The sequence below is a fragment of the Bos mutus genome, chromosome 21, assembly GCF_027580195.1.
Source record: "Bos mutus isolate GX-2022 chromosome 21, NWIPB_WYAK_1.1, whole genome shotgun sequence".
Classification (NCBI taxonomy): domain Eukaryota; kingdom Metazoa; phylum Chordata; class Mammalia; order Artiodactyla; family Bovidae; genus Bos; species Bos mutus.
In genome coordinates this window covers 66,042,256-66,057,490 of record NC_091637.1, presented here as the reverse complement: position 1 = coordinate 66,057,490, position 15,235 = coordinate 66,042,256, and the positions used below count along the sequence as shown (strand labels likewise).

Here is a 15,235-nt window from a genome sequence, read left to right as displayed (position 1 = left end):
CTTCAAGAAAATTAGAGATATCAAGGGAACATTTCATGCAAAGATAGGCACAATAAAGGACAGAAATGGTATGGACCTAACAGAAGCAGAATATATTAAAAAGAGGTGGCAAGAATACACAGAAGACCTATACAAAAAAGATCTTCATGACCCAGATAACCACAATGGTGTGATCACTCACCTAGAACCAGACATCCTGGAATGCAAAGTCAAGTGGGCCTTAGGAAGCATCACTACAAGCAAAGCTAGTGGAAGTGATGGAATTCCAGCTGAACTATTTCAAATCCTAAAAGATGATGCTGTGAAAGTGCTGCACTCAATATGCTAGCAAATTTGGAAAACTCAGCAGTGGCCACAGGACTGGAAAAGGTCTGTTTTCATTCCAATCCCAAAGAAGGGCAATGCCAAAGAATGCTCAAACTACTGCACAACTGCACTCATCTCACATGCTAGCAAAGTAATGTCAAAATTCTCCAAGCCAGGCTTCAACAGTACATGAACCATGAACTTCCAGATGTTCAAACTGGATTTACAAAAGGCAGAGGACCAGAGATCAAATTGCCAACATCCACTGGATCATGGGAAAAGCAAGAAAGTTCCAGAAAAACATCTATTTCTGTTTTATTGACTACACCAAAGCCTTTGACTGTGTGGATCACAACAAACTGAAAAATTTGTTCAAGAGATGGGAATACCAGACCACCTTACCTGCCTCCCGAGAAATCTGTATGCAGGTCAAGAAGCAACTGTTAGAACCAGACATGAAACAACAGACTGGTTCCAAATAGGGAAAGGAGTATGTCAAGGCTGTATATTGTCACCCTGCTTATTTAACTTATATGCAGAGTACATCATGAGAAACGCTGGGTTGGAGGAAGCACAAGCTGGAATCAAGATACCAATAACCTCAGATACACAGATGACACCACCCTTATGGCAGAAAGTGAAGAGGAACTAAAAAGCCTCTTGATGCAAACTTTCAGGGAGAGTGAAAGAGGAGAGTGAAAAAGTTGGCTTAAAACTCAACATCTAGAAAATTAAGATCATGGCATCTGGTCTCATCACATCATGGCAAATAGAGGGGGAAACAGTGACAGACTTTATTTTTTTGGGCTCCAAAATCACTGCAGATGGTGACTGCAGCCATGAAAGTAAAAGACACTTACTTGCTCCTTGGAAGAAAAGCTATGACCAACCCAGACAGCATATTAAAAAGCAGAGATGTTATTTTGCCAACAAAGGTCCATCTAGTCAAAGCTATGGTTTTTCCAGTAGTCATGTATGGATGTGAGAGTTGGACTGTAAAGACAGCTGAGCGCTGAAGAATTGATGCTCTTGAACTGTGGTGTTGGAGAAGACTCTTGAGAGTCCCTTGAACTGCAAGGAGATCCAACCAGTCCATCCTAAAGGAAACCAGTCCAGAATATTCATTGGAAGGACTGCTGCTGAAGCTGAAACTCCAATACTTTGGCCACCCAATGTGAAGAACTGACTCACTGGAAAAGACCCTGATGCTGGGAAAGATTGAAGGCAGGAGGAAAAGGGGATGACAGAGGATGAGATGGTTTGATGGCATCACCGATTCAATGCACATGAGTTTGAGCAAGGTCTGGGAGTTGGTGATGGACAGGGAAGCCTGGTGTGCTGCAGTCCACGGAGTCAAAAAGAGTTGGACACGACTGAGTGACTGAACTGGACTGTGAGGGTTTCAAAGTGTGCATTTTTATCAAGTGTGGTCCCCAACCCCGAAACTGTTTCCCTGTCGGCCCACTCCTCCTGCCCGCTCACCCAAAGGGGGCGCACCTCAAGGGTATCATTTCACTCATCAGTGCCCGTTGGTTCATGCTCAGGGAGTGAATGATAGATGCATGAACATGAATGAATGAATGAATGAATGAGCAGAGGAACCTCCCACCCCTCTTCACACTTCAGTCGCAGCTCTGCCACACCCTCTTCTTCCTTTCCCAATCTCCCCTCCTCGCTGCTCCCGGTTCCCAGTGTCTTATAGCCACAAGCACTAAGGCGGCCGTAGGGCCATCGGTCAACAAATACTAACTAAGCGCTTGTTGGGTGAGTCATCATCGCTGCCCTCTACGTACAGTCTAGGCTGGAAGGGAGGAAACTAGCATTTGCAGCGTAATATGGTGAATCCATGATGCTCATGGTTGGGGAAGCTGGGGGCCAGGCTTATTTATACCAGAGAAGTTTCCAGTAATCTTTCTGATACTTTTTCTCTCCACTGGACCACCACGATCATCATTCACCATCATCAGCAGCATCATCTCATCATCATAGTCAATTACCTTGCACTGTGCTCCCTGCAGTGTCTGACTTAATTCATTAGTAGCCTCACTAAGGATTGGCCAGAAAAGAGATCAGATTTGTGGAATTTGTTCCAATTTCTTAATCCTTTTCTTCTTTCATTAAAAAAAAAAAACAAAAAAAAACCTTTCAAATGAAAGACTTTCTCATCCTTTCATCCTCAAATGCCAGACAGGTCCTCTCTGACATCTAAGAAAGGACTGGCCCCTCATCTAGAACACTATCCCATATATCTTTTTTGAGCCTGTCAGGGAGGAAAAACTTTTCCTCTATCCTCTTATGTTCTGTCTCTGGGGTCTTGTGAATTAAGCTGACAAAAGACAGATTAACAGAGAAAAGACAAATATTAGGGAGTTCCCTGGTGGCCTAGTGGCTAGGATCTGGTGTTTTCACTGTGGAGTTCTGGATTCAATCTCTAATCAGTAAACCATGCTGCATGGCCAAAACACACACATAAACATACAAAAAAGAACAGGCAAATTTTAATATAATGTATTTTTAGTAATGTACCAATGGAATTCACAGAAAAATGTTGGGCTTATACATTATCTTAACAGGGAAAGGGATGGTGGGAGAGGGCACTTATGGGAAAACAAACAACTTGGGAAAGATAAATAGGCCCTTCCCTAGAGTAGAGGGGAGGTAGGATAGTTTCCTGACAATGCCTGCGTAGGGGTGATGGCGGCTTCTCCTGTCCAAGGATGAAAGTCAGCCTTGCCTGGTTGTTCCCAGGAAAGAGGATTTACGACAACCGAATTCTTCCGGAAGGCTCTACTTTAGGCAGAAAAGACTTTTCAGGAGCTAAAATGGCCTCTGTTCAAAATAATTTTTATGCCATAGAGGTGAATTCTGGACCCTTTCAAGTCCTTGTTTAGGGAAAGTTATGGGCTCAGAGGGCAGCAACTTAGGCGAGGCCTCTGCATCTAACAAGGTGCCTGTTGTACACACCCCAGGTGTTGACGCCGAAAGCTCAGCCTCTCTACACGGGTGCTCAACCACATCTCGGAGACAGAGTTTTGGGTGAAATAGAAATGAATAGCTCTGTCGCGTTGCCAGGCAAAGGGGCCACAGCGGCCTTGTATCTCTCAAAATAGTGTGTCCTCCCCTGGGAGGACTTGATGAGGAGTTTTATAGCTAAAGCCCCAGGGCGGGGTTGCTGACAAGACTAGAGCGTGTACAGGGCCCGTACTCCAGGAGTGGTCTAATCATGGTGAGCTTCTCTGGGCCCTTCAGTCTTGCCTCAGGCCCTTTCTTAGCTGTTCCTCCCTCGATTAGCAACTCTTGGAATCTGCCCTTGGGACTCAGGGAAGGTCATGGAGGCTGGAGTCTCCCCTACAAACAAGAGATGGGGGACAGAAATGCTTCCGGGGTCTTCCCTGGTGGCTCAGTGGCAAAGAATCACCCGGCAATGCAGGAGATATGGGTTCGGTCACTGATCCGGGAAGATCCCACATTCTGTGGAGCAACTAAGCCCGTGCACCCCAACTACTGAGCCTGTGCTCTAGAGCCCGGGAGCCACGACTACCGAAGCCCGCGTGCCCTAGAGCCTGAGCTCCGCAATAAGAGAAGGCACCGCAGAGGGAAGCCCGCACCCACAGAGTAGCCTCCACTCTGAGAAACTCTGAGAGTAGCACTCCACTCTGAGAGAAACGCCTGCGCAGCAACGTAGACCCAACACAGCCAAAAATAAAATAAATGAATAAATACAATAAAATAATAAAGGCTTCCATGCCTAGGAGCCCACAGGGTCCTGCTTGATTTCAGTGTGAAATGCAATCTCAGTGCAGGTGCCTATTCTAGGGCCAGGAGCCCCAGGTTTTCCTAACTGTTCGTAATAATAACGGTCCCGTCACACTTTTTTTAAAAAATAACTTTATTTTATTTTTGGCTGTGCTGCATCTTCACTGATGCAGGCAGGCTTTCTCTAGTTTCAGAGAGCGGGGCGGGGGGCTACTCTTTGGTTGCAGTATGCAGGCTTCTCATTGCGACGGCTTCTCTTGTCGCACAAGGGCTTCGGTTCCCAGGCTGTAGAGCACACGCTCAGCAGTTGTGATGCACGGGCTTAGTTGCCCAATGGCATGTGGAATCTTCCCAGATCAGAAACTGAACCCATGCGTCTGCATTGGCAGGCGGATTCTTTACCACTGAGCCCCGAGGAAAGCCCTCCATCACACTTTTAGTACACACGGAGCACTCGCCAAAGGTGTTAAGCCTGTAGTCTGGGGACTTGAGCTGTCATTTATTTCAATCAGAGCTTGAGGCATATTTGAGAAAAGAATGAATGAACGGTCTAGCAGATGTTCTCATTTGAGATTTTTTCAAACGTGATTGGACCTTGACGTAAGATGGCATCCACCCTTAAAAGCCTTTGCTAAACGAAGAACTCCTGGGAACTTCCCTGGCAGTCCAGTGGCTAAGACTCGTACTCCTAACGCAGGGGGCCCAGTTCAATCTCTGGTGGGGGAGTTAGATCCCATGTGCTGCATCCAAGGCTTCACGTGCCACAACTAAAGATCCTGCTGCAGCGACGAAGATGGGAGATTCTGGTGCCGCAACTGAGACCCAGGGCAGGCAAATAATAAATATTTTTAAAAAATCTAAAAATGCCTGACTTGGTCTATGAGTGAGAAATTCATCCAGCTGCCCTCTCGCTACATACTGCAGAACTGAGAGGAAGAAATGTGAAGTCTAACTGGCCAGAATGGCTATCATCAAAAAGTCCACAAACAATAAATGCTGGAGAGGGTATGGAGAGAAGGGGATTCTCCCACACTGTGGGGAGGAATGTAAATTGGTACAGCCACTATGGAGCACAGTATTGTTTTTTAGTCGATAAGTCGTGTCTCTCTTGCGACCGCATGGACTCTAGCCTGCCAGGCTTCCCTGTCCATGGAGTTTCCCAGGCAAGAATACTGCATTGACAGGGGTCCCTTTTACCACTGAGCCACCAGATGGTAAACTGAAAAAAACCCTAAAAATAGACCTCCCATGTGCTGTGCTCAGTTGCTCAGTCTTGGCCGACTCTGCAACCTTTGGACTGTAGCCCGCCAGGCTGCTCTGTCCATGGGATTCTCCAGGCAAGGATGCTGGAGTGGGTTGCGGTGCCCTCCTCCAGGGGATCTTCCCGACCCAGGAATCAAACCCGTATCTCCTGCATCACAGTCAGGTTTTTTACCCACTGAGCCACCTGGGAAGCCCAGAGGGATCATATGACCCTACAACCCCACTCCTGCGCATATATCTAGAAAAAAACATGGTCTGGAAAGATACATGCACCCCAATGTTCATTGCAGCACTTTTTACAATAGCCGAGACATGGAAGCAACCTAAATGTTCATTAACACAGGAGTGCGTACGGAAAATGTGGTACATATATACAATGGGGTATTACTCAGCCTTTAAAAAGAATGAAATAATGCCCTTTGCAGCAACATGGACGGACCTAGAGTGTCATACTGCGTGAAGTCAGACAGACGAGGAGAAATATCATATGACACCTCTTGTATGTGGAGTTTATAAAGAAATGATACACATGAACTCAGAAGAGACTCACAGACTTAGAAAATGAATTTGTTGCCAAGGAAAGCATAGTTAGGGAGTTTGGAATGGACATGTACACGCTGCTCTGTTTAAAATGGATAACCAACAAGCACCTACTCTGTAGCACATGGAACTCCAGTCAGTACTAGGCGGCAGCCTGGCTGGGAGGGGAGTGGCGGGGAGAATGGATATACGGATATGAATGGCTGAGTCGCTTCACTGTTCATCTGAAACTATAGCAATATTGTTAATTGGCTATATCCCAATACAAAATAAAAAGTTAACAAAAATGTGAGGTCTAAGATCTCTCTGAAAAACAAAAAACAAAATGTAGCAAAAGATTTCCAGATGCTTCTGTTACCCAAAAGCTGGGTTCACCTCTAGGTGAGTGTGGACCCAAAAGGCAGCCAAGTCAAAAACTGAAGGAAGGGTGCATTCCTTGCAGGAAGTAAGGAGAACACCAGGGGTCTTTCCTAAAGTGGTGTCAATTCAAACAGCAAAACTGGGGAAGGGGCTTGGGTGGTATATACATATTCATGAAGGGGATTGAGCAGAGGAGAATTCAGCATAGCAGTGGGGCAAAGATGCTGATTGAAATCAGGAGGGTCAGAAAACATCAACATCACGAACCTTTAGGTTCCAGTAGATCTGGTGGAGGGAGTTTAAATTCTGCAAAATAGCTCAAGAAAGCGCTTCAGGCTAATCTTTACCTTTGAAACAGAACTGGGAGTCTTTACAACAGGTTTATTATCTTTGGTACTGTCACTTCTCTTGCCAGATAACAGTTTGTTCTCTGTGCCCTTCAGGTTGTTATTACTGAGCTCTTCCGCCTGCTCACCCCCACTTTAGGCCGCACCGTGTTTGCTCTGAGCTCCAGCTTCCTACTAAGCTAGCGCCGCTGTGGTCTCCCTCCAGTCACCATCACGATCATCTACGAGGCCCTCATCAGCCATGATGAGATGTTCTCTGCCATCTACCACATCCGGGACGTTGCAGACGCACTGTGGTGGACAGATTGTGTCTGGAGGTGAAAGCGAATATGGCCAGCAGGACAGAGGGTAACACCGATGACTCACTCGCTCATCGGTGGAAATTTCTCTGCTGAAGACCCCAAGGATGAAGGTGCTGAAAGCATAGCAATCACTGACACTGATATTGTCATGAGCCATCACGTGCAGGAAATCCACTTCACAAAAGAAGCCTACAAGTGAAACAGGAGAGGAAGGGGGTGGGGCACAACCTTGAAAAGAATGGCAGAGCCATAGGATGCAACATAAGTGGTTACAGCCAACGGGGTGCAAGATGGTGATGAGACTTCCACTAGACCTTGAGCCTCAGTATATGCTCATTGTAACGTATCAGCGAGCTAAGTGACATACTCACAGGCACTCATTAGCATATGAAATTACCCGCCCCAATAAAAAGTGACAACCCCACACCCTGGAGCCGCTCTTGCCTTCCGAGATGGCCCACGCTCCGTCTGTGGAGTGTTTCTCTCTAAATAAATCCACTTCTTACCTATCGCTTTGTCTCTCACAGAATTCTTTCTGCGATGAGACATCAAGAACCTGAGCTTCATGAAGTCCTGAGACCAGGTGTGTGATCTCAGTTAAAAGACCTTGAGCTCAAGTCCCAGTGTGGGTTGCACGGTTTCACAAGAAATGCATGGAAGATTACACGAGGTCAATCAAAGGGACACTTGAAGAAGAGACCAGAAAGACTAAAACCTTTTATGACAGGGGCTGCGGAACAGACCAAGCACATCCTTACTAGTTTCAGAAACGATTGGTTCTTTATTAGTGTAAACATGGATTCAGATGGCATGGTTGCTCTGCTGGACTGCTGTGAGGACGGTGTGATCCATACGTGATTTTCTTTAAGGATGGTTTAGAAATGGAAAAATGTGAACAAACTTGGCTGTGACTTTGAACCAACTATCCTCATAACTGGCTGCCTGCTGCTTTTCATCCACACAACACCAGGACTTAGACAACTGGGACTGATGTCATCCTGAGCTTTTCATTTATTTTCTCATTGATTTAGAGCTTCCCTGGTGGCTCAGAGTTGTTGTTGTGTTTTTTTTTTTTTTTTTAATTTAAAAAATTTTATTTAATTGGAGGAAAACTGCTTTACAGTGTTGTGTTGGTTTCTGTCATACATCAACATGAATCAGTCACAGGGATACGTGTGGCCCCTCCCTCTTGAAGCTCCCTCCCACCTCGCACCATATCCCACTCCTCTAGGCTGTCGCAGAGCACTGGGTTCAGCTCCCTCCCTCCTTAGGCAAATTCCCACTGGCTCTCTGTTCTACCTATGGCAATACATACGTTTCAGTGCTACTGTCTCCATTTGTCTCACCCTCTCCTCCCTTCCCTGTGGAGTGGAGGTATGGTTTTTGAGGGGGAAAAACACATGTCATGTAGGTTGTCTAAAAATTGTTGTTGTTCAGTCACTGAACCGTGCCCAGCTCTTTGCGACCCCATGAACTGCAGCATGACAGACTTTCCTGTCCTGCACCATCTTCCGGAGTCTGCTCAGGCTCACGTCCATTGATACCCTCCAACCATTTCATCTTCTGTGCTCCCTTCTCCTCTCGCCCTCAGTCTTTCCCAGCATCAGGGTCTTTTCCAGTGAGTCACCTCTTCGTATCCGGAGGCCAAAGTATTAGAGCTTCAGCTTCAGCATCAGTCCTTCCAGTGAATATTCAGGGTTGATTTCCTTTAGGATTGACTGGTTTGATCTTGCTGTCCAAGGGAGTCTCAAGAGTCTTCCCTAACACCACAATTCAAAAGCATTGATTCTTTGGTGCTCAGCCTTCTATAAAGTCCAACTCACACATCCCCGTATGATTACTGGATAAACCATAGACTTGACTAGACAGACCTTTGTCGGCAAAGTGATGTCTCTGCTTTTTAATATGCTGTCTAGGTTTGTCACAGCTTTTCGTCCAAGCAGCAAGCATCTTTAATGTCTAAAACTGAAATGCACTGAAACTAAACTAAACAGATCTCATGATTACGGAGACCTGTTCAACGACAAGCATGGTGGCCAGGCTTGGAACACCGGTTAGTTAGGCCCGAAAGGGCTTTTCTCAGGTCCTGAAAGCTACCCTATTTGCTTTCTAACCCTCACTACAGACTGGGCAGCCATCTGGCCGGTCCTTGTCTCCACGCGTGCCGGGATGCGTGTCTCCTTCCGGGTTCCCCAGCTGGACTAGGACGCGTGCAGTAGGCGCTCCATAAACACGCGTGGAATGGCCTTCGCTTTGGCAGCACGTACAGTAAAATCTGAAGGATATAGAGATAGCGCCCCTAAGCAAAGATGACACGCAAATTCGTGAAGCGTTCCGTAAAAAAAAAAAAAAAAAAAGAACCGCAACAACAACAACAATTAAAAAAACAAAAAACAAAAAACGTGTGGAATGAATGAACTCCAAGGCTGGATTTTCAACTCTAAGAGACTACTGAAAACCGAGGTACCCCGAGGGCTCTCAGAAGCTCTGCATTGGGGAGCAACCCGCAGTGACATTGGAGAGTATCCTAAAATAGGCCCGAAAGGGGCAGCATGCCCCCAGCGCGCGGGGACTGGGGTACCCCGCCCCGCCTCTGCACTCTGCCCCGACTTCCGACCCAAGTCGAGAGTGACTCCGCGATTCCTTCTGTTTGCACGCGGCCCCACGGCACTCAAAAAGCCTATTTTTCAAGACAGTTGTGAAACAAACCCATTAGCTGGAAAAATAAAAGAAAAAAAATGTCTTGCTCCTGTGGCCCGTACGGGGATCGAACCCGCGACCTTGGCGTTATTAGCACCACGCTCTAACCAACTGAGCTAACCGGCCACCTGAGCACAAAACCCCGCCGGCTCACTTACCAGATATCCACGCCTGCGCCGCATGGAGCCGACCAAGCGCCTCCCGGCGGAGTCCGCCGCGCCGACTTCCAGCCGGCGCCCGCCGGCCCGGGCTGCAGCCGTCCTCGTAGTCACCCCCATGGGCCAGATAAAACAACTGAGGCCTTTAAGGAGAGGGGAGGAGACTTCTTAGAGCGAATTGGAGGCTTTCACTGGACAAATGCAAGCTGCCCCTGAAACTTAACTGGGGAGTAGGATTCTCCAACTCGGTGCTATTTTTATTCATCACCGCGAATCTCACAGCGTGGAAACTTCGTGTATCAAGGGCATGGCTAAGTCACTTCAGTCGCGTTCGACTCTGTGCGACCCCATAGACGGCAGCCCACCAGGCTCCCCCGTCCCTGGGATTCTCCAGGCAAGAACACTGGAGTGAGTTGCCATTTCCTTCTCCAATGCATGAAAGTGAGAAGTGAAAGTGAAGTCGCTCAGTCGTGTCCGACTCTTAGCGACCCCATGGACTGCAGCCTACCAGGCTCCTCCATCCATGGGATTTTCCAGGCAAGAGTACTGGAGTGATTGCCTTCTCCAATCAAGAGCATTGGGCACTGCTAAATGCAGTTTGGAAAATGCAGAAAACCAGATAAAGGACCAAAGAACCTCCGAATTCCCCACCGCCCCGAGAAACAATGGCTACTGGGGTCTCGGCATCCTTCCTGCCAATCTTTTTTCATTGGGCGGTGTATTAAATATATGCAACCTTGTGAAAAAGAAAATAATTTTTATGTTGCTTTTTGTACTTAATATTCTATTATATGTGTATCTCTAAGTGATTGAAAATGTCATTTTAAGTGGTTCCTCAATGTTTCTTAAGTAAGGCATAGTTTTTCCTCCTCCCTCCTTTTGGAAATGTCTAGAAATTGTCGTCATTTTGCCCTCTTTTGTTAACTAGCACATGAATAAATCATGAAATAGCTGTGGAATGGGCAATGTGACAGCCACTGCAAAGGCATAAGGTCTGTATGCAAAAAAAAAAAAAAAAAAAAACACCCAAAACAAAACAGGAGAAAAGTGCTGGGAAGACAAAACCCAAAGACGTCCATTCCTCCAGCCGTGTGTCCCCGGGGTCTCTTGGTCCCTGAGAGGCCCTCGCGGCCAGCGCTAATGCGCAGGTGCTCCAGGAGTGCAGAAAAGGAGCTCCAGCTTTTCCTAGTCTAGGCCTCTGGTCTGATCACTCCAAAAAAACTGCTCCCATGGGAGATGTCTCATCAAGGTTCCCTGTTGCAAGCAACAGAAGCCAAGCCTAGTTAATCTTAACTGAACAGATTTAATTGAAAAGATGTTAAGTAGGGAATTCCCCAGTGGTTAAAACTCTGAGCTGTCATTGCCAAGGCATCAGGTTCGATTCCTGGTGGGGGAGGAAAGATCTCATAAGCCTCCAGGTGCGGCCAAAATATAAGTAAAATAAATGTCATGAAAAGATGCACAGGGAACCCAAAGCCCCGGCTCTGTGACAACCTAGAGGGGTGGGATGGGGAGGGAGGTTTCCGATTCATGTTGATGTATGGCAGACACCATCACAATATTGTAATCATCCTCCAATTAAATAGAAGTAAAAAATAAATATCATGAAAAGATGTGAAGTTGTTCACTTCCCCAGCAGGAAGGCTGGAGAACCAAGCGTGGACAAACACCCACTCAGTCAAAACATGCTCATTCAGCCTGGCCGTGCGCTAAGCCCTGGGACTCGTCTGTGAGCAAAACAGACCTAATCTTGTCTTCACGGAGCTCAGACCTGTGCCTCATCAGCGCAGGCGGCTCGGGCCTCTCAGGGACCAAGAGACCCCGGGGACACACGGCTGGAGGAATGGACGTCTTTGGGTTTTGTCTTCCCAGCACTTTTCTCCTGTTTTGTTTTGGTTTTTTTTTTTTTTTTTTTTTTTTTATACAGACCTTATGCCTTTGCAGTGGCTGTCACATTTCCATTCCACAGCTATTTCATGATTTATTCATGTGCTAGTTAACAAAAGAGGGCAAAATGATGACAATTTCCAGACACCTTCAAAAGGAGGGAGGAGGAAAAACTATGCCTTACTTAAGGCATAGACAGGTCTGGCAAAGACAGGTTTTAGAGTGCTTAGACAGGCTTAGGTGCCATGATGAGTGTATTAAACTGTGGTGCTAGTGGAGGGTTGATTGGACAAGTTCCTGGAGACTGGGACACTTGACTGTGTTCTGAAGGACAAGGATAGATGGGTGTAAGCCAAGGGGGTAGAGTGAGCTGCCTACGATGAGTTGTAGGCAGGCATCCTGCCCATTTTGCTTACAGGTGAATGTCCAGAGTCTAGCACCCTGTCTGGAATAATACATGATTAATAAACAGGAGTCAGGCTGTTACTGAACCAAACTTGGGTCCCCTCGTTTGTTCACTGTAAAGCCCACCTACTGCCCCCGGGTCATGGTGAAGGAAAGGGCGACATCTATTGTAGGGAGCCAAGCAAGGAGTCCAGCAGAGCTGGTGCTCGGAATACCCCAACTCTCCAGTGGGTTTCAGCAAAGCATTTTGAAAGGCCAGGTGAGGGAGGGGGCATCACGGGGTATGTGATGAGCTCATACTCAGTTCTCTGATTGGGTGATAGCAGTACCGGGATGGTGTCATGGGGTTAACATTATCGATCCTTAAGCACCAGTAGTCTGGGGCTTTGCGCTCATGGCCATCAGGAGGTTAATTTCTTCCATTTGGTGGTGATTGTTAGCACCTGTAAAACAACTCAGGCGCTGTGCATCAGATACTATTATCTAGGCGCTTCCGAGAGAAGCCAGCACAGAGGACATGGGGGAGGGGGTCTGTCCTGGGAAGGCCCCAAAGAGTTTTCAGTTACAAGATGGATAAACGAACTAATTTCAAAATTATCTTACACTTTAAAACAAAGTCAGATAAAGTTATTTCTCTAAGTTCAAACTGTCCTTTTCTGGCCCAGCCCTGATAGGGTTGCCAGATTTAGCAAATACCTTAGCATAAGTCTGTCCTGCACACTACCTGCGGCATACTTATACTAAAGGTGGCCCGTGTGGTAAAGAACCCACCTGGCCAATGCAGGGGACATAAGAGAAGCAAGTCCCATCCCTAGGTAGGGAAGATCTCCTGGAGGAGGGCGTGGCAGCCCAGTCTAGTATTCTAACCTGGAGAATCCCATGGACAGAGGAGCCTGGCATGGGGTCGCAAAGAGTCGGACATGACTGAAAAAGAGACTTTGTGCATATACTAAACCAGTATGTGGTTGATCTGAAATTCGGTTTCAGCTGGCCATCCTGTACTGTATCTGGCAATCCCACAGCCGGAGTAACAGCCGCTTGAAAGACCCCACCTAACCTGCTCATTTCCCCACTTTCTTTTGCCACAGCCTCATCACCCACTTTCGTGGTTGTTCCAGCCACGTTTCCTGAGCAAGCAAGGCACTCCCGGCCAAGGCCACTCAGGATTCAAGGTCGGGAGACGCAGTGACTAAATATAGCCGGCAGGGGGCACCCTAGACCGACGTAGGGAGCTGCGCACTTGGGTGCCTGGGCTCCTCGAAGTCTGGCGCTGGCGGAAGGCTGGGGCTTTTGCACAGCGCTCTTTTCCAAACCCTTCTGAACTTCTCCGGCCATTTCTCACCCCACTTTACAGGGCTTCCAGGACAAACAAGTCCTAATTTTCAATCTTTGAGTGAACCCAGGTCTCTCACATTGTAGACAGATGCTTTACCATCTGAGCCACCCGGGAAGTCCAGGAAAACACATACATGATCAGAATTACACCCGTATAGTTACATGGGTTTTTAAATATCCAAGGGGTGCTTTGTTGCACGCAACTATCTCAGATTTTAGTTGTTTGCTTTAAAATCAACTTATAAAACTTGTCATTCTGTTTATAAATTGCAGCCTTTGGTATGAAAATAAAGGCACCCCTGTATTCGTCTCCTCTCAGTGTGTGTATTAGTTGCTCAGTCGTGTCTGACTCTTTGTGACCCCCTGGACTGTAGCCCGCCAGGTTCCTCTGTCCATGGGATTCTCCAGGCAAGAATACTGGACTGGGTTGCCATTCCCTTCTCCGACTCAGGGATTGAACTGGGGTCTCCTGCACTGCAGGCAGATTCTTTGCCATCTGAGCCACCAGGGAAGTCCATTCGTTTCCTAGAGGTGCCATAATAAAACCCCACAAACTGGGTGATGAACACAACACAATTATTCGCTCACAGTTTGGAGGCCACAAGTCCAAGGTCACAGTATCTTCAAGGTTGGTTCCCTCTGAAGGTTCTGAGGAAGAACCTGTTCCAGGCCCGCTCCCACACTCCTGGCTGTTTGCGGGCATTCCTGGATGCTCCCCGGCTTGCAGAAGCATCACTTATCTCTCCCTCTGACCTCACACTCATGGATCCCACGTTCCTAGAACAGTGCCAGGCACAGCACACATTCAATTAACTATTTGTTAAATGAATGTCAAATTCACTGTGCTGAGCATTTCATGGCCTTTTCAATCTGGAAACATGTCCTTTTGTCCTGGCATTTTTTTTTTTCTGTTTTGGCCATGCAGCGAGGTTTGTGGGATCTTAGTTCCCCAACCAGGGATTGAACCCATGATCCTGCAGTAGAGTCTTAACTACTGGACCACCAGGGAAGTCCCCTTTTTACATTTTTCATTTTGACTAGGGGCCCTGGTGCACAGAGACAAAGAGAGAGCAAAGCACTTTCAACATTGAAGCTGAATTCTTGCCAGCCGATTCTGGAAAAAAAAGAAGGGAAGGAAAAAGAGAAGTGAAATGCTTCATTGTACAATATGTACTATGTCAAAGCTGTTAGACAATACAAAAGAAAAATAGACAAACAGAAGGGTTTTTCAGATGTTGCTTCTAATTTGCTACAACAAATAGGTTGATTCAAGGGCTTGTAAAATGTACTTCTTGAGAGTACGTGCATTCATTGGAGAGCTTTTATAAAGGTCTCTTTTAGACACAACAGCTGTAGAAGCACAGGGAGCTGGAAGCTGAAGACCCGGGTCAGAGCCCAGGGGTCCACCAGTGCGTGGGGGACTTTGGTAAGGACCTTCCCCTCTCTGGATCCCCAACAACAGGCCATATGACTTCTACAACCTGTCAGTCTGCCTGTTCAATTCCTCCCTATCACGGATTAAGGTTTACCCTTGTCGTTATTGTTGTTGAGTTGCTAAGTCGTGTCCAACTGTGTGACTCGAACTGTAGCCCACCAGGTTCCTCCATTCATGGGATTTCCCCAGACAAGAATACTGGGGTGGGTTGCCATTTCCTTCTCCAGGAGAATCTTCCTGACCTGGGGATCAAACCTGTGTCTGTCACTTGGCACTTTATCACTGAGTCACCTCGGATGCCCAAGGTTTGCCCTGGATGCTCAACACTCATCAAAAGTCGGCTTGCCCCTCATCACAGAGGACAGACAGAGCAGGTGACAGCTGATGGTGTTTCCTGATTAGTCAAGAACCTCTATTGAACATTTGCTCTCTGCCAGGCCT

The 15,235-nt window shown here is 47.1% G+C and overlaps 1 non-coding gene and 1 pseudogene across 1 annotated transcript; one reads left to right on the top strand and one right to left on the bottom strand.

Moving 5' to 3' along the window:
- Window positions 1-6,794: 6,794 nt before the first annotated feature.
- On the top strand, window positions 6,795-8,029 carry LOC102268911 (translationally-controlled tumor protein-like; annotated as a pseudogene).
- Window positions 8,030-9,626: 1,597 nt separating this feature from the next.
- Window positions 9,627-9,700, bottom strand: TRNAI-AAU (transfer RNA isoleucine (anticodon AAU)). The gene has a single exon. It is a non-coding gene; the product is annotated as a tRNA-Ile (tRNA).
- Window positions 9,701-15,235: the final 5,535 nt, after the last annotated feature.